General features: G+C 43.8%; 2 long non-coding RNA genes across 2 annotated transcripts in view; one reads left to right on the forward strand and one right to left on the reverse strand.

Annotated features, from left to right (window-relative positions):
* Positions 1–27,538, forward strand: part of LOC115302959 — a 44,758-nt gene that overhangs the window by 7,905 nt on the left and 9,315 nt on the right. Inside the window, exon 2 of the long non-coding RNA XR_003913742.1 lies at positions 22,136–22,229. This is a non-coding gene — a long non-coding RNA (uncharacterized LOC115302959). The remainder of the gene's footprint in view (positions 1–22,135; positions 22,230–27,538) is intronic.
* LOC115302961 lies at positions 16,194–18,016 on the reverse strand. The gene is made up of 2 exons (XR_003913744.1): positions 17,979–18,016; positions 16,194–16,491 (listed from the first exon to the last, which is right to left on the reverse strand). It is a non-coding gene; the product is annotated as an uncharacterized LOC115302961 (long non-coding RNA).

The following is a 27,538-nucleotide window of genomic DNA, read 5'->3' on the forward strand; positions in this document are numbered from 1 at the left end:
ACTTTGGCAAAAATAACTTCATCACAATCTGGATGTTCAAGTTTAAGTTTAAAATTCTTGGTGTCCTTGGAGTTCCTTGATAGAACGTGGCTTGAGGAGAGCTGGTCCATGCTTTGGCCCTCAGTCTGCATCCCCTTTCTCTCCCCACCCTTGACTCCAGCCTTCCTGCTTCAGCAGAGATCCCCGGCAGAGGCATATGACCTCCCCAGCCCATGCATCTAAGTTCCTTCCCCAACCCCCCCAACACTCACTCTTAGTTGACTCCTTAAGCCAGAGGTGTACATACCAGCATTGGGGCCACCCTTAGAAAGACTGACCTGGGTAGGGGCTCCTGGGTAACTCAGTCAAATTGAGTGCCTGACTCTTGATTTTTGGCTCAGGTCATGATCCTAGGGTTGTGGGATTGAGCCTGCTTCAGGCTCGACACTGAGCATGGAGCCTGCTTGGGATTTTTTTTTTTCTCTCTCTTTCTCTTTCTGCCCCTCTCCCATTCCCTCTCTCTCTAAAATTAAAAAAATAATAAATTTTTTAAAAATTAAAAAAAAGGACAGACCTGGGAAATGTTTTCTCTGGACTTGCAGGCAAGCTTGGTAATGTTTGGGCACAAAATTCTGGCATTTCATTCATTATTAAAAAAACAGAAGTGATGCCAAACGGTCTACTCCTAACTCTGTAGGTCCTCCTCTAGATGACTTGGGGAAATTGAAAGTCAAGTTTACTGTGTATTAACTGCCCATGCTGCTAAGATACAGGGAAGTAAATTTCGTGACTTCTAAACATTATATATGCCACCTTAGCCTCCTCTTCTCAACAGAGTATGAGGGAGCTCAGTAGACCATAGTCTACCCCCCACCCTTAGTGTCCTTTGGCCAGCTTCTGTTGTGAAGCAAAGTGCCCCTCTGTTCCTCAAAGCTTTCTGCTTTGGTGAGGATGTGGACCAAGTGGGGAGATTTTTAAAGGCAGAGCATATGGGCGGGAATTATTAGTTTCCTTAAATTGGTCACACATGGCCCTTCCAGATACCTAGGCTGGAAAGCAGAGGAGAATAGGAAGAGATAGTTAAACATGACAAAGGCCCGAAGAAGGACCACCAGGCATTCTATCTCTATACCTGTGGTTCAGGTAGAGTCAGTTCTGTAGGGAGGCAGGAAGACAAACTGGGTCACCCCAAAGCCTTCTGACTCTTGTCAGATGGGATGGTCCCAGCGATGAGGTGGGGCAGCCCTGAAGGCCATGGTTCAGAACATCAGAATAGGAAGGGTTGTAGGAGGAGCCTAGAAGCTGAGTATCATGCTCTGGGGCTGCATGTGCTGTACAGTGAATTCTATACCCCTGACTCAGCTGTGAGCTCCATGTGATCTCAGCCCGTAATGGAAGAAGGTGGACACCAAAATTCTAAATCAAGGCATACCTTGCAGAAGAAAATGTTTTAGGGCAGGGTACTCGGTAAGATGTCACAGAGAGTCCATAACATTTGTCCTTTCTCTGAATCTACTCTTCTTATCCCCACCAACAAAACAAAACAAACAAAAACAAAGACAAAAACAAACGAACGCACAAGAACCCACTTAGAAGTAAGTACACTATCCTGGTTTTGAGCTAAATGTCATTAACTTGATACTTGCTCTGCCACTTGCATTTTTGTTTCAAAATAATGTCACTGGGAAACACCACTGGATTTTGCCAAGACAGATGGTGTAACTCCTGAATACTATGGGTTGAACAGATCGGAGCCCAAGAGGTGCAGGCTTGCATTGGGTCATCATAATATCATTGTTAGGAAGCCAGTTCACTCTACCCCTGACATTGTGGAGCACTTGTAGTGTTTCCATTAGTGAGGCAGAGAACATTGCAGGGTAGGAAAGGGCTGAGGGGAGGAGCTACAGATTAGTGATAGGAAATAATAACGAACAGAAGTCTTGAGAAAGTTATCTCAGGGCTTTCCTACTGAAGTCCTAATCTCCAGGATCCATTTTGCTTCCATGCACGTCCAACATGATTCATGGTAAAAGATCTCCCTGATAACCATCAACTCTGAGAAATCATATGCAACTTCTGTAGCACCTCTCTCACTGAAAAAAATCTGGAACCTGGTTTTGTGATCTCATAGAAAGTCACAAAATACAAGTTGACCCTTAGCGTGGGTTTTATAAGAATATAAATTGACATCCATGTAGGATTGCCAGATAGTGTATAGAATATCTTGTTTTTATTTGCTAAATCTGTCAGTCCTCCATCCGTGAGTCTCCAAATCTTCAACCTTCTCTGATTTTGTCAATAGCTAATGTTCCTTGATCTGTAGGACTGAAAATCCAAGGACATCTGAGGTCTTAGAGAGATATCATTTAGAGCCATGCAGAAAAGGAAATGAAAAACTCCCATTGAAAACTAGAGTATCTCTTCCAGGAGACTTTACCTGTCGAGTAGACTTTGATGTCTGTCTTTATAGTCATACACATCTTTTTTTTAATTTAATTTATTTTTAAAATTTACATCCAGGGGCGCCTGGGTAGCTCAGTTGGTTAAGCCTCCAACTTCGGCTCAGGTCAGATCTCACGTTCGTGGGTTTGAGCCTCGGCATCAGGCTCTGTGCTGACAGCCAGCTCAGAGCTTGGAGGCTGCTTCTGGTTCTGTGTCTCCTTCTCTCTCTGCCCCTCCCCCTCTCAAGCTCTGTCTCTCTCTGTATCAAAAATAAATAAAACATTGAAGAAAAAAATTTTTAAATAATAAAATAAAATTTACATCCAAATTAGTTAGCATATAGTGCAACAATGATTTCAGGAATAGATTCCTTAATGCCCCCTACCCATTTAGCTCATCCCCCCTCCCACAACCCCTCCAGTTTGTTTTCCATATTTAAGAGTCTCTTATGTTTTGTCCCCCTCCCTGTTTTTATATTCTTTTTGCTTCCCTTCCCTTATATTCACCTGTTTTATATCTTAAAGTCCTCATATGAGTGAAGTCATATATTTGTCTTTCTCTGATTGCCTAATTTTGCTTAGCATTATACCCTCTAATTCCATCCATGTAGATGCAAATAGCAATATTTCCTTCTTTTTTATTGCTGAGTAATACTCCATTGTGTATATATACCACATTGTCTTTATCCATTCATCCATCGATGGACATTTGGTCTCTTTCCATACTTTAGCTATTGTCAATAGTGCTGCTATAAACATTGGGGTGCATGTGCCCCCTTGAAACAGCATACCCATATCCTTTGGATACATATCTAGTGGTCCAATTGCTGGGTAGTTCTGTTTTTAATTTTTTGAGGAACCTCCACACTGTTTTCCAGAGCGGCTGCACCAGTTTGCATTCCCACCAGCAGTGCAAAAGAGATCCTTTTTCTCTGCATCCTTGCCAACACCTGCTGTTGCCTGAGTTGTTAATGTTAGCCATTCTGACAGGTGTGAAGGGGTATCTCATTGTGGTTTTGATTTATATTTCCCTGATGATGAGCAATGTTGAGCATTTTTTCATGTGTCTGTTGGCCATCTGGATGTCTTCCTTGGAGAAGTGTCTATTCATGTCTTTAGGCCATTTCTTCACTGGATTATTTGTTTTGGGGGTGTTGAATTTGATAAATTCTTTATAGATTTTGAATACTAACTCTATCTGATATGTAGTTTGCAAATATCTTCTCCCATTCTGTCAGTTACCTTTTAGTTTTGATGACTGTTTCCTTTGCTGTGCAGAAGATTTTCATTTTGATGAGGTCCCAGTAGTTCATTTTTGCTTTTGTTTCTCTTGCCTCTGGAGACAAGTTGAGTAAGAAGTGGCTGCAGCCAAGGTCAAAGAGGTTTTGCCTGCTTTCTCCTCGAGGATTTTGATGGCTTCCTGTCTTATGTTTAAGCCTTTCATCCAACTTGAGTTTATTTTTGTGTATGGTGTAAGAAAGTGGTCCATGTTCATTTTCCTAAGTGTCGCTGTCCAGTTTTCCCAGCACCACTTGCTGAAAAGACTGTCTTATTCCATTGGATATTCTTTCCTTCTCAAAGATTAGTTGGCCATGTGTTTCTGGGTCCATTTCTGGGTTCTCTAGTCTGTTCCATTGATCTGGGGTCTGTTTTTGTGCCGGTACCATACTGTCATGATGATTACAGCTTTGTAATACAGCTTGAAATCTAGGATTGTGATGCCTCCTGCTATGGTTTTCTTTTTCAATATTCATTTGGCTATTTGGGGGTATTTTTTGGATACTAACCCTTTTGTGGATACTAGCATACAAATTTTAGGTTTGTTTGTTCTAGCTCTGTGAAGAATGCAGGTGTTATTTTGATAGGGATTGCATTGAATAGGTAGATTGCTTTGGGTAGTATTGACATTTTAACGATATCTATTCTTCCTATCCAGGAGCATGGAATATTTTTCCATTTTTTGGGTGTCTTTTTCAATTTCTTTCATAAGCTCTCAATAGTTTTCAGTGTATAGATTTTTCATCTCTTTGATTAGATTTATTCCTAGGTATTTTATGGTTTTTGGTGCAATTGTAAATGGGATCAATTCCTTGATTTCTCTTTCTGTTGCTTCATTACAGGTGTATAGGAATGCAACCAATTTCTGTGCACTGATTTTATATCCTGGGACTTTGCTGAATTCATGGATCAGTTCTAGCAATTTTTTGGTGGAATCTTTTGGGTTTTCCATATAGAGAATCATGTCATCTGCAAAGAGTGAAGGTTTGACCTCATCCTGGCAGATTTGGATGCCTTTTATTTCTTTGTGTTGTCTGATTTATGAGGCTAAAGACTTCCAATACTCTGTTGAATAATAGTGGCAAGAGTGGACATCCCTGTCTTGTTCCTGACCTTAGGGGGTAAGCTCTCAGTTTTTCCCCATTGAGGATATTAGTGTTGGGTCCTTCATATATGGCTTTTATGATCTCAAAGTATGATCCTTCTATCCCTACTTTCTTGAGGGTTTTTATCAAAAAAGGATGCTGTATTTTGTCAAATGCTTTCTCTGCATCTGTGGAGAGGAGCATGTCGTGCTTGTCCTTTCTTTTATTGATGTGATGTGATTGTTTTGCAGATAATGAACCAGCCCTGTATCCCAGATATAAATCCTTCCTGGTTGTGGTGAATAAGTTTTTTTAATGTACTGTTGCATCTGATTGGCTAATAACTTGGTAAGGATTTTTGCAGATATTTTCATCAGGGAAATTGGTCTATAGTTCTCCTTTTTAGTGGGGTCTTTGTCTAGTTTTGGAATCAATGAAATGCTGGCTTCATAGAAAGAGTTTGGAAGTTTTCCTTCCATTTCTATTTTTTGGAACAACTTCAAAAGAATAGATGTTAACTCTTCCTTAAATGTTTGGTAGAATTCCCCTGGAAAGCCATGTGGCCCTGGACTCTTGTTTTTTGGGAGATTCTTTATTATTAATTTGATATCTTCACTGGTTATGGGGCTTCAAATTTTTTATTTCTTACTGTTTCAGTTTTGGTAGTTTATATGTTTCTAGGAACATGTCCTTTTCTTCCAGATTACCCATTTTATTGCTCATAATATTCTTTTATTATTGTTTTTATTTCTGCTATGTTGGTTGTGATCTCTTTCATTCTTGATTTTATTTTTTTGGGTAATAGTCATACATATCTATGGCAGAATACCATCCAAAAAATAAAGCTTTTAGAACCAATAGGTAATAACACCCACTCAGTGAGCACCTACTATTTGCCAAGCAATGTGTTAGGTACTTTTGTGCATCATCTTGTTTCACCCTCATTATCCCCTTGAAGATAACTATTTTTTTAATCTTCAGTGTTAAGCTGAGGAATCTGAAACCTAGAGATGCTTAAAAAAATACTTGTTCTAGGTCACGTACACGGTAAGTGGAAAAGCAGGATGATGGTGATGACAACGATATAATGATGTGATGATGAAGACAGCTAACATTTGTTGATGACATGTGACATGTGCCAGCCAATGCACTGAGTGTGCTATATTCATGAACTCCCTCAGTTATCACAACTGCCTCTTCTGATTGGTTGGTATTCTCATTAACTCCATTTAAAGATGAGGAAACTTAATCACTCTTGGTCTGCTAATTCCCAAACACTGATTCAACTATTAGCCAATGCTGCTTTTGATTCTGTCTCTCCACCTACTGGGTCCTGACATTCTGCTCCCAGTTTTCCTATTTCATGCTGCTGAATGCATCTGCAAATCCATCTGCTTCCTGGAATGTTCATCTTGGAGCTGCCTTATTGGTTCTTGGAAGATGATGCATGGTAAAGCCTTAGTAGGCAGATATATGGTCAACAAGAGTCCCTACCTAAATCTGGCATTTTTGTGTCTTCAGGCCTTGAAAATATACTTTTTACAAGTTTCGTGCAAATTAATCCTAGGAGCTGACATCTAGCCAGAAAAAACAGCCTCAGAAAAAATTTCCCAATCTTACCTCCAGGAAGCACTTGGATTTTGCTGACCACGTTCGTAGAGAAACTTACAGCGTCCAGTAAGCAAGTCTTGCCTCACACCAATATGGCAAATCTGGTTTCTGTCCAACAGTGCTGATGCCACAGATCCTTTTTTGAGCATCTGCCTGCCCCATTGCCTCAGATGCAAGTTCAAGGTTAGAGAGACAAGTGGAAGAATGAGCACAAAACTTCTACTCTCCCACTTTCTCCTTATCAGCCTATGCAATATAATTTCTCTCAAAAAAAGGGAATAAAATTCCCGACATCTCAAAAGCCCATTGTCCTCTGCTAACTTCTTCTCTCAGAAGAACGTTTCTCTCACCTTCAAAAGGTAGTTCTGCATTGCTGGGACTGCCTTGTGGGTTCACTGCCCAGGCCCTCTCTCCCCCTGCTTCCAGAGTCAGCACACCAGAAGGCAATGGAGAGGAGGCTGAGGGTCATAGTTAAGGGTGCAGTTCAGGCTGCCTGGGATCAAACCCAGCTCTGACACATGTCTGCATAGAAACTTTGGCACGTAGCCCCTTCTCTGCCTTGACTTCCTCCTCTGTAAAATGGGGATGAGAATAGCTTTCTGCCTCCCAGGGCTGAAGACTGAGTGAGGTAACGTATACAAAGCATACAGCCGCTGGTCAGTCAGCACTAGCCATTATCATCTAGTGGGCTTCAATTCCCTGAGCGTAGAAACCCCGTATTTTCCATCACATTGTACCCCTAGCAGCTACCATAATACTTAGCACATAGTAAGCATCCCCTAAAATATATGATCAACATTAACTGCATGTATAAGGACCTTGAGTGACACGAGTCCTTGCTGGGACCCCCCCCCTCCCCCTTTAAGTATAGCCCTTCCCTGCCTGGAGTCTGTGTTTAAAGGAATTCCTGGAGTCAGGTGGGTAGAAGGTTGTCAATCTGAGTAATATATGCACCCTCAGTGGCAAGGGAAAGAGAAGCTTTCACATAATGTAAAGAAGGGAAGTCATTTTATTGGGTCTCCTGCAGCATTGTTACTCTGACATTCATTTATTCACAAGAATTCTCTGATGACTGGACATGAATAGATATTGCCAAGTCGGATCCTCTGACCTTTGCAATAGAGGCTAACTTGCGCAAACCCTCGTGGACATCCTCTGGGGAGTGAGACTACTTTGTGGAATTCCTTTGGCAGGAACTCTGAACAAGGGATTCTTTCTTGTTCCAAGCTGTAGCATGTGACTGTGGCTTTGGAGCTGGAAAAGGAGAATCAGATGGGATGTTACCTGGTGAATTAAGTAGTCATTTTAATGATTAAACATTGTTCCTCCAATAAGAGTTATTATTAAAGCTTCTCTTGGTTTAAGACTGTGAAAGTCCAAAAACCCAGCATAACTGGAACCTTAACCCTGTAAGAGTATCAGATTTGTCCCGACATTTGGACATTATTCTATTGATAATGTATTATTATTTTTATTTTAGATTTCTCAGATGTCATTCAGGTTTTGTGCTTTTATTTATCTCTTGGCTATTATTACTTCTCTTGTACTTTGAAGCCTTTATCGAGTACAGGTGAGCCAAGTAAAGCCAAAACCATTGGTCTGAAGGTTTAAAACACCATCACACAGTATTTGACCTCTGAAAGGCTCTGAGAGAAAAAGCGTGAATTAATCAGCAGAGACTCGTGGCTAGAATCTGTTACAGAGTGTATCACCAAAGCTGCTGCAAATGAGCTGATCTGACCAGATACACGCTTTCCTCCGATCCTACTGAAATGCACCCTGAAATCTGTTTCTGCAGCCAGCGATGGTGAGACAAACGCTGCCTATCAGGATTTTCCAGATTGCTTTCACTATTCCAAATGCCAAACCATCAGAGTTCTGAAAATTACTTTTGATTGGCCAAATACCACAACACCAGGACATGTAGACTAGAAGATACCAGGTATAAGAGATGGTGCAGATGTGTGTGTGTTGTTGTTGTTGTTTGTTTTTGCTTTGTTTTCTGTGGGTTTACTGGTGGTATTATTTGACTGTGCAGTGCATGACAGAGAAATTGCACTGGAGGAGAAAGGGACATGGTCTTAACCACGGCATCACCTAGAGGCTGTGAATCCTGAGACTGTAAAGTAGCGTTTGCAGTGGTCCCACACATGGCTTTTGGATACCAGGCTGGCTTTCTGGTTACAATTGCAGTTATATGAGTGACTGATTATGTTAAGTGAGGGCAACTCTGGAGCCCTCTGTGTAAGAAGACATGATAAACTCTGGCAGGGCACATTTTGTTTAATTCAGTTACGTACAGGGTGTGTTTTCATAGGAATAAACACATGGGAGAGACATTGGATAAATTAGGGTTGGATTTGGCTGCATGAGACCAAAACCCCAAAATATCCGTATCTTGCACAGGATGGAGGCTTATTGCTCTCTTACATAAACAAAGGCGGGAGATAGGTAGTGCAGAATGGATAGTAGCCCCATGAGGTCGTTAGGAAACAAACCCAACCTTTTTCCAGTTCAAGGCTTGACTGTCCCCAAGGTTTGGCCTGTGTCTTCATGGTCCAAGTTGGTGGCTCCGCCATCATATTCAGATGGAGGAAGGAGAAGAAAGGCATGTCCTCCCCCCGAGAAGATCACATCACAGAAGTTGCAAACATTTCCACTTTCATAGCATGGCTGGAATTTAGCCAAATGGCCATGGCTAACTGCAAAAGGTGCTGGGAAGTGTAGTCTTTATCGCCAGCAGCTTAAGGTAAGCTAAAATTAAGGGGTCCTGGTACCAAGAAAGAAAGGAGAGAATGGGTATTGGGTGTCTGCTATTGCCAGTCCCTGCCACAGACACTGAACCCAGCCATGACCATCAGAAAAGGCCTCCTGAAGGAAGGGAGGTCTGAGCTCACAATGAAATATGATTAGAGACCTGTTCCAGATGAAAGGGATGTAGGAGAGGAGGAAGGAAAGAGAGCTTCAAGGGAGGGGGCAGCACATGTGAAGCCATAAGAGAGAGCAAGCAAGACATGTTGGAGAAACTGAAAGATGCTCGTCCTGCCTGAATTATAGATTGGGGGCAGGAGGGACCACTCCCTAGACGGGGCTCAGGCCAGTTCTCATTCTCCAGTGATGCTCTCAGGGGTCTGGCGCTCTCCCTTGTCTCTTGTTTTATCTGATTCTCCAGGCTTAAAGTGAGTAGCCATTCCTTCCAGGGCAGGAAGGGGAGAAGACGTAGAACACCATACCTTTGTTAAGAAGGCCCCCTACTTGTTTTTTCTCAGGAGAACTGAGTTTCTTTTTCAACCAGAAGGGAAAAAAAAAAAGCATCTTCAGTGGACTTTCTGGAGAAGGTCTAGGAGGGGTAGATGGTGGAGGGGGAGCATCACCAAGAGGCTCTCTTCTGCCCCTTCACACCTGGGAGATGCCTTCCATCCATTGCTACGGCAGCCTTTATAGGTGAGCATCTGTGAACTGGGAGACCAGGGGTCACCTAGAGATGCAAAGGCACCTCCAAGTCAACTTGGCCAAGACTGGCTCCTGCTCTTAGCCCAATGCATTCCTCGTCCAGCATCCCTTGCCTCCTGAATGCACCTCCATCCATCCCGATGCTCAAATGAGAAGGCCAAGGGTTAGCCGAGCATCTCCCTCTCCCTTGCCTCATTCTACCCCTCCTATCTCTAGTGACTGTACGTCCTCCATTGCTCTCACATCTGCCTCCTCTGCACCATCTCCGTGTCCCCCAAACTACTACTGTCTCTCCTGACTTAAGGCAGTGGTTGCCATTCCGGCTGCACCCACTCAGACCCCTCCACTATGTGATCATGCCACAGCCAGTGTCATCGTTTCCCAGCGGAGGATGATTGTGACCCCCCTCCTTGCTTTCTGTGCCTGTACAGCGCTGAGTTGTCCGGTCCACGCTCTTCCGGCTTCATCAGGCGTCATTCTCGCCCATTCGCCCTTTAATCCAGGCGCCTGGGTCAGTTTTCAGCTCTCTCAACACTCTGCGCCCCCTTGACCCGGGGCTTTCCTGCAAGCTGCAACGTCCCTCCCTTCCCCCAGTAAGTGCCAGTCAGCTCTCTGCTCTCAGTTCCCATCGCCGCCTCAGGGAGATCGTTCTGCAGCTCCCAGTCAGCCAGGAATCCTCTCACGTTGCCTGTGTTTCTGTCCTTTAGTGCCCGTTGCCTTGTGAATTCACATTCGCTGCAATTCGATCATCCTCTCGCTTGCTGGATCACCCGCGGGGTCCACAGCTTCCCGTGTTCTATAGAGAACCAGGAGCACAAGTATGAGCTCAGGACAAGAGAAGCAGGACTGGTAACTGTGCTCTGAACCGCCTGTCAAATATAATCTGATAAAGTCTCTGGTTCCTTCTCTTGTGAAACACTAAAGCAGAGGAATATTTGCCTTCATTTCCTTTTCTCTATAAGTAGTTTCTTATGTTTCAATTTGTACTATAATGAAAAATAGAAATACTTTAGAGGCACTAGTGGGAATTTAATATTTGAAACACAGAGATAGACCTTAAAAACCTAAAGAAGTCTGCTTCTTTTAAGAAAGACACATGGGGGGCACCTGGGTGGCTCAGTCAGTTGAGGATCCAACTTAGGCTCAGTTCCTAATCTCGTACTCTGTGAGTTTGAGCCTCGCTTTGGCCTCTGTGTTGACAGCTCAGAGCCTGGAGTCTGCTTTGGATTCTGTGTCTCCCTCTCTCTCTTCCCCCTCCCCTGCTCGCGCTCTGTCTCTCTCAAAAATAAACATTAAAAAAAAATAAAAAAGACACCTAGAATGAGACCTCAGACCAATTCTCCATCTCTATCCCTAACCCTAGTCAGAGGACAAAGGCTTCTGTGCTCGGTCTTGTGAGCCAGTGGAACACTGTTCTCAGGGATGGGCTCAGATATTGGGGCTCCTTGTTCTTTTGGCAGGTCTCTGGCCTCCAGTTTTAAGATCTGTGATGTCAAATGCAACAAAGGAAACTTAGTCAGTGCTTCAGCTACTGGTTTCTTTTTGCTCCTTTAACACACAGAACTCATGCCTACCACAGGGCCTTTGCACATTCTTTCCCCTCTGCCAAGGATGCCCTCTTCTAGACTTTTCCTTTTTTTGATCTCTCAAGGCTCTGCTAAATTGTCACTTCCTCAGAGAGGTCTTCCCTGACCACCCAGTCTGAGCCAGTCACCCTGCCTCCTGCATACCTTACCCTTGTTAACATTTAGATATAAATTCATCTCATTCCTTGTTCATTGTCTGTGTCTCCCACTAGAATATAAGGTCTCTGAGGGTGAGGTACCTTGTCTGGAACAGCCCTGGAATATGGTGGGGGTTCTATAGATGTTGGACCACTGCGTGAGCAGGTCAGCCTGCCAAGGACAGGGTGGAAATGGGGTTGGTGAGGGCGTGAAGTATGAACCGTATGCCTCTTTCCTGCCAGGATGACTGCTACTTCACTCTATCCATTCCTGGTTTCTAAAAATTTCAGAATAAAGTGTCCTCCACACCCAAGGAGAGAACAGGCCCTCCCAAGGGGTCTTGGGATGAGCTCCTTCCTCCCCCATGGCCTCTTTCTAGAGGAAACTCCAGTTATCCCATTTTGCTCCCACAGTCAGACTGGACTTTTCTGGGCTTGCCTGGGCATCTCTCAGGAGACACATCTAGTTGTCCAGATCATGTGTACCTTAGAGCATCTTCTAGAGCCAGCCTGGGACCGTCACCAGGGGACCTGAAGCACCTGCTGCCATCTGCTCTTTTCATGTGCTTGGTAACAAATCTCACTCCTTGTATCCTCACAGACTTGACCCATGGGGAGGTGAATGTCAGTGTCCAAAGATCCCTGGAAAGGGAGGGTACAACCATGGAACCACTGGACACAGGGACACTGGTGAGCCTGAGCGGCGGGCAACAATGCTACAGCGTGTTCTTCCCAGCTCATTTTCATTGAAGAATCCAGAATGAACTTTCCTCCCCAAGCAAAGAATGATCAACACTCACACCGCCCTGCAGGGCACCCCCCACATTCCTGGCTCTAAGACAATATTTAATACTTGAAAGAGTAGTGGCTTTGTCCCACTTATCTCATTTAATGGGCATTCTGCTTTAGAGACCTGCAGTATCATCCCCTACTGGATGAAAGGGGGCATTGGGGGCGAGGAACGTGGCGTGATGGTCTCCCATTCACGTGGTCTGCATGCGGCCATGACCATAATGTAGGTACTAACCGCTATGTGGTTTGGCACATCAAATTCGAGCACTCACCTACACTAGCTTTTCTTTCTCCCCCCAGAAACAGCTTTATTGAGGCATAATTTACATACCATAAAATTCACCCACTCTCAGTGGGTAACGCAATGATTTTAGTAAACTTGTAGAGTGGTGCAACCATCACCACAACCCAGTTTTAGAACATTTCCACTACCCCAAAACGTTTCCTCGTGCCCATTTGCAATTAATCCCCCTCCCACCCTTAGTCCCAGGCAACCGCTGATCTATTTTCTGCCTCCGTAAATGAAATCATCCTGCATTAGCTTTCATTTTATGAAAAAAATTACACTTGTTTTGTGAAGACTCTCTAGTTCAGTCTTCAACATGCAGTTCAGAGGCGTGCTCTGGAAGAACAGAAGATTGAAGAAGGGATCACACCTTTGTTTCTGCAAAGGGCTTCAGGGGAAGTTTTTGTGAGTTCACTATTCTGAGGACACAGACCCGGGCACTGCCCGTCTAGAAGTGACATATCAAGGTGGGGAATCAGCCATGTTGATTTTTCTGTTCTTTTACTTCTTAAGACATGTGAAGTTGTTAATTTTTTTTTTTGAGAGAAAGAGAGAGAGAAAGTTGGGGAAAGGGCAGAGGGAGAGAGAGAGAATCTTAAGCAGGTTCCACGCTCAGTGCAGAGCCCAGTATAGGGCTTGATCCCACAACCCTGGTATCATGACCTGAGCTGAAATCAAGAGTCGGACGCTTCATGGCCTGAGCCACTCAGGTGCCCCATGATATAATTAATCCTAATTCATTGGCTTCTAGTTCAAATAGTTGCAGGAAGGGCTCCATTTTGTTTTAGTTAATTAATTAATTTTCTTCCCTGTGACTTACAGGAATGGTTCCATTTTAAGTAAAACACAGAGAACAAAATGTAGCCCTACAAATCTAAATGAAAACCTGTAATCCAAAGGGCTAACCTAAAGCTCCTCTAAAGCCGCATCAGCCCATTCCTATCCGGTGAGGAAGGTCCTCTTTAAGAGGGGACCTGAAGAAGACAATAGCAAAAGGGACAACTCCTTTTCACTCCCTCCCCCCATGCCACCCATGATGGCCATGCAAGGCTTAAACTTCTCATTTCTGCCCTGGACCTGGGGCCAGTGCAGTTGACATTCCAGGGATCTTGCTTTCCTGCCTCCGACCTCTCCATCACTCCCCAGACACCTTTCTCCGGGACTAAGGCTGAAATTACCTCCTGGAGGTGGAGGGACAAATGAGGGAGCCGAACCCGTCCTTCCTCCCCGCTGTCATTCCCGTTCCTCTGGATGAAAGTCCCATTCTACTTGGAGAGATAACAAAACTTCATGACCCTGGGTCATTCCTACTTCCTTCATACCTCTTTCTCTTCTTCCCAAGAACAGATTAGCTGCCACGGTGAAAAGGTCGCAGAAGACTCAGGAAGAGGCCCCAGGGCAAGGCCAGGCTCTCCCTTCCCCACAGGTCAGCCTGGTCACATTGGTCACACTGCTCTCAGGGGCTCTTTCCTTTACCGAGGGCAACCTGAAAACAAGCCAATGTGGAGGCGCCTGGCGGGCTCAGTCAGTAAAACTTATGACTCTTGAGCTTGGGATCCTGAATTCAAGTCCAACGCTGGGGGGTGGGGAAGTTAATTGATTAATTAAAAACCCCACAAGCCATTTTTCAGTTTTATTCACAAATTCCTTTGGTGCAAGGGCCAGGGGGAGGGGGAGAGACTGACCAGAAGCTTAACAATAGCAGCAGCAGCAGCAATAACAATAATAATAACACATTTATTAAGCATAGACTATATGCTCTGTATGCTTTATCTGTTGTTTTCCTCATGTAATGCTCCAAATAACTCTATAAGATGAACGTTATTATCAGCCTCATCTTACAGAAATCACTTTTATTAGTATGTTTATTTATTATTAGTGCAAATATTAGCATAGGAGTTTTACAGAATTATTATCATTATTAGATTATTACCAGCACAGAATTTTTATTGTAATGATTATTAGCACAGAAATGATTGACATATAGAAATTATTAGTAAAGAAAATAGTATAAGTACTACTATTTTGTGCAGAAATTATTGTTTCTGTAGTACAGAAATTGGTACAAAAGTAGTATCATACTATTATTATAGTATAGAGATTACAGAAATTAGTGTCAGTACAATTATTGTAGTACAGAAATGAATTACTATTATGATTCAAAAATTACAAGTACAAACATGATGCCAGTACTAATATGATAATCGAGATTACTAGCGCACAAAATAGCATCAATACTATCACCCTGGGCCCTGTTTTTCAGAAAACTGAGCTTAGGGACGTTAGGCAAACTTCGAGGCTTACGGAGTTAGCTGTGGGGCTAGCTGAGTTCCCTTGGCTCTTGACCCCCCCCCCCCCCCCCAGAACTTCCCCTCCTGGGCAGGTGTGAGTGTGGGAGGGCTAGGAGGGGCCTGGAGAAACAGTCACAGTGACTAGAGAGGAAGGAGCTCCTGGGACATTCTGGTGACTGAAACCAACAGGGGAATGGGTAACTAATTCACCTGGAAAATGGTCCCATGTCCTTTGTCAGGAAGAAAGAAACCATTTTATTTTATTTTATTATTAAAAAAAAATATTTTGGGGGCGCCTGGGTGGCTCAGTCGGTTAAGCCTCCGACTTCGGCTCAGGTCAGATCTCACGTTCGTGGGTTCCAGCCCCCCGTCGGGCTCTGTGCTGGCAGCTAGCTCAGAGCCTGGAGCCTGTTTCCGATGCTGTGTCTCCCTCTCTCTCTGACCCTCCCCCTCTCATGCTCTGTCTCTTCTGTATCAAAAATAAATAAAGCATTAAAAAAATTTTTTTTAATTATTTTTGTGGTTTGTATTTATTTTTGAGAGACAAAGACAGTGCGAGCAGGGGAGGGTCAGAGAGAGAGGGAGACACAGAATCTGAAGCAGGCTCCAGGCTCTGAGCTAGCTGTCGGCACAGAGCCTGACATGGGGCTCGAACCCACGAACTGTGAGATCATGACCTGAGCCGAAGCCTGCTGCCTAACTGACTGAGTCACCCAGGCGTCCCAAGAAACCATTTTAAAAGGCAGGAATGAGGGGCACTGGGCTGGCTCAGTTGGTAGAACACAAAACTCTTGATCTCAAGGCTGTGAGTGTCCAAGGCCCATGTTGGGCATAGAGATTACTTGGGTGGGGATCGGGAGAACGGACAACAAGTTAGAAATGAGTTGGAACCAGGGTGCCTAGGCGGCTCAGTAGGTTGGGTGTCCAGCTCTTGGTTTCGGTTCAGGTCATGGTCTCATGGTATGTGGGATCAAGCCCCATGCTGATGGTGGGCCTGCTTAGGATTCCCTCTCTCCCTCTCTCTCTGCCCCTCCCTGCTTATGCTTCCTCTCTCAAATAATAAATAAATAAACAAACAAATAAATGCTTAAAAAAAAAAGAGTTGGAACAATGTTGCATTTAAGCTCAAGCAACAGGTGTTTCTTGAATATAGATTTTACACTTCATTCATATTTTACATGTATATTTTATACTACACTCATACAAATATTCATATTCAGTCCATACATATTCATTTTGCTTTTGACAGTTATGTGAATTATATTAGCTTTCCAGTTACTTTATTTTTGAGTTTCGCTCAATGAATGAGCTCAGATCTCATTCCCATAGGTCAGGGAGGGAGCATGGACCCGGCACAGAGCACAGGCTGAGATTTGCTTGGGCACAGTTGCTGGGGTTGCAGACATCCAGAGGGAGGTTCTTCCCAGGTGGGGCTGTGGGGAGCCCAGAGCTGCACTCCAACAGCTGGAAGGAGAAACAGGATGGACCTCGGTCTGCAGCAGAAACAAAGTGGCATGGGTTCATCTTCCAGCAGAGTCCAGTGGAGTTCCCACTAAGAAAAGTGTACAGACCATTCAGCCAGGAGCATGACCGCAGAAGAAATGACTCCTAGCACTAATGGGAATTCCTACAGCAATCCTCAAACTCAACAGACTCCACACAACCACACTACTTTGAAAGAGGACCTCAACTACTCCATTTTGACCTCCATCTGATTGCCAAATATCCCAAGAGGGGAACAGAAATTACCCCCTCAAGCAATGACTGTCCTGAATCAGCAAGACCCTGCAAGATTGACCCCAAGACTTGGTTTCGGTCAGCTTGACCTGCACTGCCCACCTGCTGTACCCACCGACCTCTGTCCCACATTCTCACATAAAGCTGGAAGTGTTTTCAGCACTTTGGAAACCGTCTTTGAGAAGCTAGTCCGCTCTTTTCCAGTGTTGGCCTCGCTGAAATAAATTACCTTCTCGTTTCTCCACCCCTCGCCTCTCGGCCTTTGGATTTTGTCGGCAGTGAATGGTCAAACCTGGTCTGTCTGGGGCCCCCGGAGCCAGGTGACCAAGCAACAGGTGTTTCTTGAATATAGATTTTACACTTCATTCATATTTTACATGTATATTTTATACTACACTCATACAAATATTCATATTCACCCCTGCGCCCAGGCTACAATTACTCCTTCAGAGCAGGGGACAAGCACAGGTACAGCTCAAGTTGCTACCATCTATCCCGCACAGAGGGGAGATGACCTCTCTCTACCAGAGGAATACAGTGTCTGCATCTCTGTCTCTCTCCTCCATCTGTGTCTCTCCTTCCATGCCTCTGGGTGGAATCTTCCGCAGCCCTCCAGCCAGTGAAAGAGGAAGCAAACAGGGGGAAGAGAGATCATCTTGATAATAAGAAAAGGGAAGAATGGGAAAGAGAGAGGTGGGGAGGGGGTAAAGGGGGCTGGGAGGGAGAGCACTTCCAATCTGTGGGCTGGTCGCCCAGATATGTACTCGGATCATGCCTCTCTGCTCCTCCCTGAGCGTGGGGACTGTGCTGGAGAGCGTGGAAAGGAGGTTGCAATCTGTAAGATGAAGAGGTAAAGCTGGAAGTTGAGGGCAAAGGGTATTGCATTTATGATGGAGAAGGAGATTTAGAAGTTTTGTTGGGAACAGAAAAGACTAGTTGGAGCATCATGGTTCTGAGAAGCAGTTGAGGGGTCTTTGTGAAAGGGAAGGTGATTCTTCCAGTCTGAATTCAGGTTTCCATCCTTGAGGCTGGTCTTGACACCCATCAAGAGGGTTCCAAGAACACAGTGTCACAGTTACCCTTCTCTGAACTGTCTCTGCTGCCGTCTGCCCCAGAGCGGCCAAGGGGAGTCTCTGGGCATCTAAGGGTGCGCTCAGCCGAATCACCTCAGGCCTTTCTGGACTTTCCTCTGTCTAGCATTAAATTTAACCTTGAACCTGTTGAGAAGGTCCTTCCCTGAGCCCCTTGCAGAGAGAAAAATCAATCAAAAATTAAAAAGTAAGAAAACTCAAATGTTCTTACCCTGTATTTGAAGCATATTACCCGAGGTGAGGTCAGACTCACATCAAGAGAGAGCAACAGGAAAGAGTGTTACAGTTTTGTGACACCCACAGCTCCCTAGGGAGAAACAGGCTGTCTCCCAGGGCCACTCAGGGGAAGCACCAGGGTCAGTCACGAGGCAGGGGTAGCGGTAGGCAGGCACCTTGCGGTTTCCGCAGGAAGGGACAGCAGAGGAGGGTTGAGAAGGTTAGGATTGGTTAATTAGGTAATTTTAGGCAGCTCTGGGGCATAGGGGCTGTCCCTTCTTGGCTGGAACCTGGTCCTGGGGAGATTAGGGAGGGTAGACAGCGGTTGAGAGTCCGATAAAGGAGGTGATTGGGGTATGGACTTAATTGTCTGCTCAAGAAGGGGAACTGACTGGCCTCTAGCCAGGCGCTCAAAACTGAGTCAAGATAGCATTTTAAAGATCTATATTACGCCTTGTGAACCTAGGAACGAATACCTCATTTCCTTATTTTAGGGGACATAAACGTGGGAACATATAAAAGTCTCTCTACTGAAGCTTAAATTGGCGGAGTTCTAACCCATTGCTAGCCATCCTTTATTTGAATGCAAGATTTCTTGTTGGGGCACCTGGGTGGCTCAGTAGGTTGACCGTCTGACTGTTCATTTGAACTCAGGTCATGATCTCATGGTTGTGAGTTCGAGCCCCACATTGGCTCCAAGCTGAGCATGGAGCCTAAGATCTCTCTCTCTCTCTGCCTCTCTCCCCTGCTCGTGCTCTCTCTCTCCCTCTCTAAAAAGTAAAAAAAAAAAAGAGTTCTTATTTAAGGCATGGGTAGATGGCTATCTCCATTTCTCAGGAAATGGCCTGCAAACAGCTTCTATCCAGGTTTTCTATTACGTAGAGAAGGGAGAGATGGGGGTCAATGCTGTAAGGCTCTGACAGGTAGAACAATGGCTTTCCCAAAGATGTCCACATCCTGCCCCTGGAACTTGTGACCGTGTCATAGAACATAGCAAAGGGGGATTATGAATGCAGATACAGTGAAGTTTGCTAATCAGGAGATCTTGAGAGGGGACCAATCTAAGCACATCAGTCCTTAGAGGTGGCAGAGGAAGGCTGAGAGAAGATCAGAGAGATGCCATCTGAGTAGGACTTGACTCACCGCTGCTGGCTTTGAGGGTGGAGGGGCCACACGCCAAAGACTTCCGGACATCTAATAAATAGCTGGAGAGGAAAAGGGGGGAGTCTTCTCTGGGGCCTCTACAAAGGAATGCAGTTCTTCCATTCCCTTCATTTCAGCCCCATGAGACCAGTATTGGACCTCTGGACCACAGAGCTGTAAGAGAATAAATGTGTGCCAGTATAAGCCATCAAATTCATGGCTATTTTTTTTTTTATGGCAACAACAGGAATAATAAAGAGACTGACAAGTGTTTAGTTGTCCTTGAGCGGGAGTTTGTCCCTATTCAGAATCATTCTCATGTATCTCTTGTACTAAACATTTTCAATACCAAAGATTTGTTTTTAAGCAGAAATAGATTTACTAAGGGACATCTAGTAGCTTGTAGAATCTCTGGAAGGACCAGAGAACACAGCCAGGAACAATGCCCAACCATGCGTGGGGCTGCTTTCTGAAACATTTTTTGTTTTGTTTTGTTTAAAGTTTTTTTTAAATGTTTATTTATTTTTGAGAGAGACAGAGACGAGAGAGACAGAGTGTGAGTGGGGGTGGGGCTGAGAGAGAGAGGTAAACACAGAATCTGAAGCAGGTTCCAGGCTCTGAGCTGTCAGCACAGAGCCTGATGCAGGGCTTGAACCCATGAACCGTGAGATCATGACCTGAGCCGAAGCCAGATGCTTAACCAACTGAGCCACCCAGGCGCCCCTGTTTTGTTTTATTTATTTATTTATTTATAAAATTTTTTTCTGTCTTTATTTTGAGAGAGAGACAGAGAGTGAGCGGGGGAGGGTCAGACAGAGAGGGAGACCCAGAATCTAAAGCAGGCTCCAGGCTCTGAGCTGTCAGCACAGCTGACATTTTGTGAGATCATAGTCTGAGCTGAAGTTGGACACTAACCGACTGAGCCACCCAGGCGTCCCTTTTTTATTTTGTTTTTAGAGAGCAAGAGAGAGTGTGAACAGAGGAGGGGCAGAAAGGAGAAAGCGAGAGAGAATCTTAAGCAGTCTCCATGCTCAGTGCAGAGCCTAATGCAGGGCTCCATCTCATGGCCATGAGATCATGACCTGAGTTGAAATCTAGAGTCAGATACTTACCCAACTGAGTCACACAGATGCCCCTGCTTTTCTGAAACATTTTTTAAAATCTATTAATTTACTTTGAAAAAGACAGGCGAAGGAGAAACAGCAGTAATGTGTGCTTTAAAAAGCGGGCCACGGGCTCAGTTCTCCTGGAGATGGTCTGGGAAACAGTACATGCCCCACAATTGTCTCACCAGAGGATGGGGGGCTGGGGCTTTTGCCCCACTGCTTCTTGTCCCCCTTGGGTTGAGGGTTGACCCTGTGGGAGTCACCTGCCTCAGTTCCAGCTTGTGCCTAAGCAACAGGGTTTAGCAAATTTCTTTGTGCCACAGAAAGCCCTCTGGCTGGAGCAGAGATATATCATTTGAGGTGTAAAGTCTTGAGCATGGCAGAAACTGTGACCCACAGCTGTAAGCAAACTCAAACGTGAGCTGAGCGGATATGGTGTGGGCCATCCACGTCATCTGCTACGGTCCCTTCTAAGATTTACAGCCATCGTCTTGCCACCACTTGCCATCTCTCTGTACTCCGATACACAACAAATGCATAGTATTTATCATGTGCAGGACACGATGCACCTATTAAGTCCTCGAGTCTTCATAATGACCCCATCAGGTACATTTCAAATAGCTGTGGTGCTTGGAAGATATTGGAATGATCCCCAAGTATGTTGGAACAGTTCAATTTTAAAATGTTATCATATAGGAAATAACATTGTTTACAACTATTTACACGTTTGGTGAAAATTTTTAGATAACTTAAAAATGTACATAGAGGTGTATTCATTTTTCAAAATTTGAACTCCCCTATGACCCAGCAATAGACTGCTAGGGATTTACCTAAAGGATACAGAAGTGCCAATGCATAGGGGCACATGTACCCCAATGTTCATAGCAGCACTGTCAACAATAGCCAACTCATGGAAAGAGCCTAAATATTCATCACCTGATGAATGGATCAAGAAGATGTGGTTTATATATACAATGGAGTACTACATGGCAATGAGGAAGAATGAAATCTGGCCATTTGTAGGAAAGTGGATGGACCTTGAGGGTGTCATGCTAAGCGAAATAAGTCAGGCAGAGAAGGACAGATACCTATGTTTGCACTCATAGGTCTAACAGGAGAAACTTAACAGGGGACCATGGGATGGGGAAAGAGGGGAAAAAGAGTTAGGGAGAGGGAGGGAGGCAAATCGGGAAAAAGAGTTAGGGAGAGGGAGGGAGGCAAATCATGAGAGACTTTTGAATACTGAAAACAAACTGAGGTCTGGAGGGGGAGAGGGAGGGGGAAAGAGGAAGGGGAGTGATGGTCACGGTGGGGGGCACTTGTGGGGAAGAGCACTGGGTGTTATATGGAAACCAACTTGACAATAAACTATAAAAAAAATTCTCTCTGTGAGTAAGCAGTTAAAGAGTTTACAAACCACCATCCCAGACTTTTGCAGATGTGTCTTTCCCAGCTGATGTGCCCAGAATCGCTACGGAGATTGATGGGGGCTGGCGGAGTGTGTGACAGAGCAGGGGAGTTTCCATCGGTACCCAGAAAGGATCCTGGGAAATAGCTTAAAGGAAAATCAAAACGAGAGACTCTATAGATAGAAAGTGAGTTCAGCTTGCTGAAGGTCCAGATGGCTGAGTGCTGAATTACCAGGCTGTGCTCTCCAGCATTCCTGATTTGCTCCCTCCCGGAGTCTGTGGATGCTGAGTCAGTGTCTTGAATACCATCCCAACCTGTCATCTCCCCTTTTATATTAACTTGATTTTCTTAATGTTGCCTTCTCAAACTCTCAGTGTTAAACTTACGCTGTGATTAATATAGTGATGTAAAAAAAAAAGGTGATGTAAAACAAAAGACTCATTCTATTTTACCAGGAATGCATTAAGCAAGGAGACACTTTTTTCGGTTCTAGGGAACCAAATGAACATCACAGGATAAGCTTCCGGACACAAGCACACTGAGGTGTGAGGTACTTCTGAGCCTGTCCTGTGAAGCCAGCTGCAGAGGTGAGTCAATGAAGAGTGGCACCAGGAAATCCACCTTATGGAGAAAAGAGATGCGTTCGGTGCAATTTATCTGAACTGATTTTTACAACCAATCAAATTCATTAGCTGTCACTCTACCTTTCCCCTTTCAGAAAACAATACTCTCAAACTTACAGGGAGTAGCAGTTTGGTTTTAGGGACTTTCTTGAATCTATTCTCTTTCATGTTGAGTTAAGAAAGCTTAGATAGATTTAGAGAATTTTGGAATTATTTCAACCGAAGTTGCAAAAGTGCTTCTTAAGGCTGGTACCATATTCATTTCTGTTCACATGGTTAGCTGTTTTTTTTCTTCAAATGTTGCTCATGTGAACAGTAGGCACGATGGAAAACCCTTAATGAACACCTTTTCTTGCTCTGATTCCTTTTTCAAACCTGGTAACATAAGGGTACGAGCTTTGTCTTTGAAACCAGTCAGGCATGAGTTTAAACATAGACTCTTATCACTTGTTTATTAGTTGTGAAGTTTGGCTCGTGCATTGTGGGGGAGATAAATCCTTCTCCCAGGACTGCTGTGAGGAACCGTATGTGCCCAGAGCCCAGAACACTGGTGGTACACAGTACCACCATCATGGTGGCCAGTACCATCATGGTCATCATTATCGTTTTGATCTGGAATTTGGTTTTGGAATAGACCAAAATAGACTGACTTTGGGGCAAATCTTCTTCAGAAGACCAATACAAATCTTTTGGCTGGTTTTATCTTCAATTGTAAAGTCAGAAGCTGATACTCTGATTTTAGATAGGTCCGGGTAGGCTTCGTTCCTGAAGTCCTTTCAGTTTAATTAACTTCAGAAAATAAAACATTTACAGTCACCATCAGACTTAACTCTCTTAAAAATCTATCAGTCAACCAAGACAAATACTATTCTTCTTCTTCCCATCTAAGGAAGTGGACAGTCAGATGAAGAGATATTAGATAACTCTCACCTTTGTGCCTTTGCTCTTTCTCCTTCCTTTCTAAGAACTGCCCCGAATTCCTTTTCCATGTGTCAAAATACCACATATTCACTAGGGCCCATTTTAAGCTTTTCTCTTCTCTTTTCAGAAAAAAAGAAGGCACTCTTTTCTGACTTTCTGTAGTGCTCAAAGTTTGAATCATATAATATCAGTATATTACTGTGTCTTTTCTTCCTTCCCAGTGACTTGTTTGTCTTTTAAACTCTGCCCAGCAAGACAAAAAACCTAGGCCAGGTTTCCTGCTCCCTAAATATATTTTGAGTCTCACTACCCGGACTCCTTTTCTCTTCATACTTTTCACAGTCCCCAGGGCAGAGCTGGACTGAGAACAAGGGCCTGAGTATACTTGATTGATTCACAGCAAGTGTGCCTAAAATGATGGCCTAGAAAATCCATTGCAGGATAAAAATGGAGAGTCACTCCTTGGGGACTGCCATCTAAGAAGCAGGACAAAAATGTTCCTGCTGAGAAATTGAAATGTAAAAAGCAAACATAAGCACAATGCTTGTATGCAGCTTCGAGTGCTGACTCTGGCCATCTCCGTCGTACCCCTGGAAGTTTATATGACCAGGACACACCTGGAGTCACAGTGTCCCCTAGTCATACCACTGTGACCATGTGTAGGTGGGGACATCCTTCTGTGGCTTTATGGCTCTCTGTTTTCCCTACAGTGATGAGAATTAACTTCATATTGTCTAGAATATTAAACAACTCTTAACTGAGGGAAGCAAAATAGCAACTGATATTTTTGGAGGTTCTCTTGAATTAGGACAGCTGAGTTTAATGGAAAAATAAACATGTTTCGTACTGAATATCTGTTTCATATTGTTGCATACTGAGTACCAGCCTAGAGAGAATTCTCCCTTTTGTTTCTTCTTTTTAATCACATTTCTTCTGGTTGTTTATATGATTTATTCTGTAATCAGATAGATATTCCTGATAAATTCCAAATGACAAGGGATTACTGGGGTTCTTTTTGAAGACAAAGTTCCAGACTTTTCCCAATGATTCCAATGACAAGGTTTCCTATCTCCTGAATCACTGTGTCTTATGCAGTGAAGAATATGAGGCTCCTGAAGACTCCCATTTGCTAAGTTCTGGTGTGGTCATGTTCTCTAGGTGAATGCTGCTGCTGCTGCTGCTGCTGCTTCTTCTTCTTCTTCTTCTTCTTCTTCTTCTTCTTCTTCTTCTTCTTCTTCTTCTTCTTCTTCTTTTAATATGCATACAAATCAACTACGGATCTTGTTAAACTGCAGATTCTGTTTCATAGATCTGGTGTGGGACCTGTAAATCTGCATCTTAACACAGAGGGTCCTGGCCACCCTTGGGGTAGTAATGTTCTAGGGAGAACTGGGGATCAGTGCAGGGCGGGTCCCTGAGAGCCTGGCCAAAGATTCTGTGTGGGAGCAGATGTGGTCCCCATCACTGGAAGTCAGAAGGCCTGTAAGTATTGAAGCCTTAAGCTCTTTCTTTGGGGAAAGATTGTCTAAACCAGCAAATCCTGTCTGCCTGCCCATCTATCTGTCTATCTATTTATCTATCTATCTATCTCTGCTTTATTTTCTTTTTAAATATTTATTTATTTTTAAGAGAGAGAGAAGGGAGAAGGGGCAGAGAGAGAGGGGGATCCCAACGGGCTTTGCACTGACAGCAGTGAGCCAGACTCAGGACTTGAACTCACATACCATGAGATCTTGACCTGAGTCAAAATCAGCCCACTGAGCCACCCAGGCACCCCCATGTACGGACCAGGAAGGGAAAAGAAAGTTTATTCCGTCTCTATCTTCATAAACAAAGTAAGGTAGACGCACATAATGTGTTCAATGTATACTTTTTTTAAAGGTAAAATTCAAATAAAATAAAAATAAAATCAACCATTTAAAAGTGTACAGTTTCATGGCATTTAGTACATTTACATTGTTGTGCAACCACCACCTCTGTCTAGTTTCATAAAATATTTAATGTATAACTTTCAAAAGCTGTATGAAAGCAGAGATGATGTTGGTAATTCAGAAGAAATTTCCGTCATTTATTGAATTCACTAGGCAATTTACTGGCTCTTACAAATTTTAAAGTTTTTTAACTATATGAATATCTTTTCACTTTGTTTTTTTATTTGTTATTATTTAGTAATGCTAATAATAATGATAATATCAGCTATTATTTATGGAATGCCTGCTATATGCCAGACACTTCACATACATTTTCTTCTTGAGGACTCAGAACATAATGAAAAGGATATTATTATTATTTTGATAGAAAAGAATTCTGAAGCTCCGAGACTTCAGTTAACTTGCCCAAGGCCATACAGCTATCAAGTGGCAAAACTGAGGCTTAATTCAAGCCAGTCTCTCTGCAAGCATAAAACTGGATACATGCAGATTCGAGATTTAATATTTTAAAATAAGGAATGAGAGGAAGTTAACAAAACACCTGGAATCTACATAAAACTGTTCAATAGGAGTTTTTGCTGGAAATTTTTCATATAATTTAAGGACTTATATTTAATTATTCACCTGGGGTGCCTGGCTGGCTCAGTCAGTTAAGCATCTGACTTTAGCTCAGATCATGATCTCGCTGTTTGTGAGTTCGAGCCTGGCATCAGGCTCTGTGCTGACAGCTCAGAGCCTGAAGCCTACTTCAGATTCTATGTCTCTCTCTCTCTCTCTCTGCCTTCCTTTGCTCTGTCTCTCTAAAATAAATAAACATTTAAAATTTTTAATTATTCACCTATTAGGATTTAAAGATCATGATATAACCATTACCTCCTTTTTCTTGCAGTCACAGTGAAAGGTTACTCTCTTTTTACTGAATCACTACTATCAGAAGAGAAACCTGCTCTACTGTCTTTTATTTTAGGAACAAAAAACCAAACTAAAAACCTCCCTTGACCCCACCTCCTGCCTTCGGGCTACCTTCCCATTTTTGTGCTCCCACTCACTGCACAACCCCTAGAAAGCATTGTCTACCATCACTGCTTCTGTACCCAACTTCCGTTTTTCCTCAACCCGCTCCCATGGAGACCCTGTCCCCACCACTCCGCCCAAACAGCCTTCACGACGGTCACCAATGGCTTCCATGTTGCCAAATCCATCACTCACCTTTTGGGCCTTAACTTCTGGAACTTTTCAGCGGCCTTTGACTCAGCTGTCTATCAGGTCAACATCCTTCTTGAAATTCTTCTTTTGCCTTTGGTGTCACCAGACTTTCCTGGTTCTCTTCCAGCTACAGAAGCTCCTTCTTCCCAATCTTTTCTCCTGGTTCTTGTTTCCTGGGCATCAGGTTTCTCCCCAGGACTCGCTTTCAGGACCCACACTGTATGTCTTCCCTAGATGCTGTCATCCATTCTTGTACCTTCTCTATGCTAATGCTAACCCAATGATAAAGTTCAGTCTCATACTTCCAGCTACCACCTTGATATTTCTTTTTAGAAATTTAATAGGTACCCCATACTTAACACATATGAAACTGAGCTCTTGATTTCTGCCCCTAACCCTGCTCCTCCCACAGAGCTCTTCATTTCATAAATGGCATCATAATGTATCTAGCGACACAGATTAAAATCAAAGAAAACAAACTTGACTTCTCTTTCCTCCGTCCTTAACTAATTCATGACCTTTGCATTATATCCAAGGTAGGCCACCTCCACTGGTCACCATCTGGCCTACAGCCATTGTATCCAAGCCATCATCATACCTCGCTGTGACCATACCCTTGAAACTAGTTTCTCGGCTTTCTCCTGTGCCCTCGTATAATTCAGTCTCTCTTTTTTTAATAGTTTATTGTCAAATTGGTTTCCATATGACACCCAGTGCTCTTCTCCACAAGTGCCCTCCTCCATCACCACCACCCTCCCTTCCCCCCACCCCCTCCCCCTTCAGCCCTCGGTTCATTTTTAGCATCCAATAGTATCTCAGGTTTTGCGTCCCTCTCTCCCCCAACTCTCTTTCCCCCTTCCCCTCCCTATGGCCCTCTGTTAGGTTTCTCTTGCTCTCCTGTTAGACCTATGAGTGCAAACATATGGTATCTGTCCTTCTCTGCCTTACTTCACTTAGTATGACACCCTCGAGGTCCATCCACTTTGCTACAAATGGCCAGATTTCATTCTTCCTCATTGCCATGTAGTATTCCATTGTATATATAAACCACATCTTCTTGATCCATTCATCAGGTGATGAACATTTAGGCTCTTTCCATGATTTGGCTATTGTTGAAAGTGCCGCTATGAACATTGGGGTACATGTGCCCCTATGCATCAGTATTTCTGTATCCCTTGGGTAGATCCCCAGCAGTGCTATTGCTGGGTCATAGGG

Source organism: Suricata suricatta, chromosome 9 (assembly GCF_006229205.1).
Source record: "Suricata suricatta isolate VVHF042 chromosome 9, meerkat_22Aug2017_6uvM2_HiC, whole genome shotgun sequence".
Classification (NCBI taxonomy): domain Eukaryota; kingdom Metazoa; phylum Chordata; class Mammalia; order Carnivora; family Herpestidae; genus Suricata; species Suricata suricatta.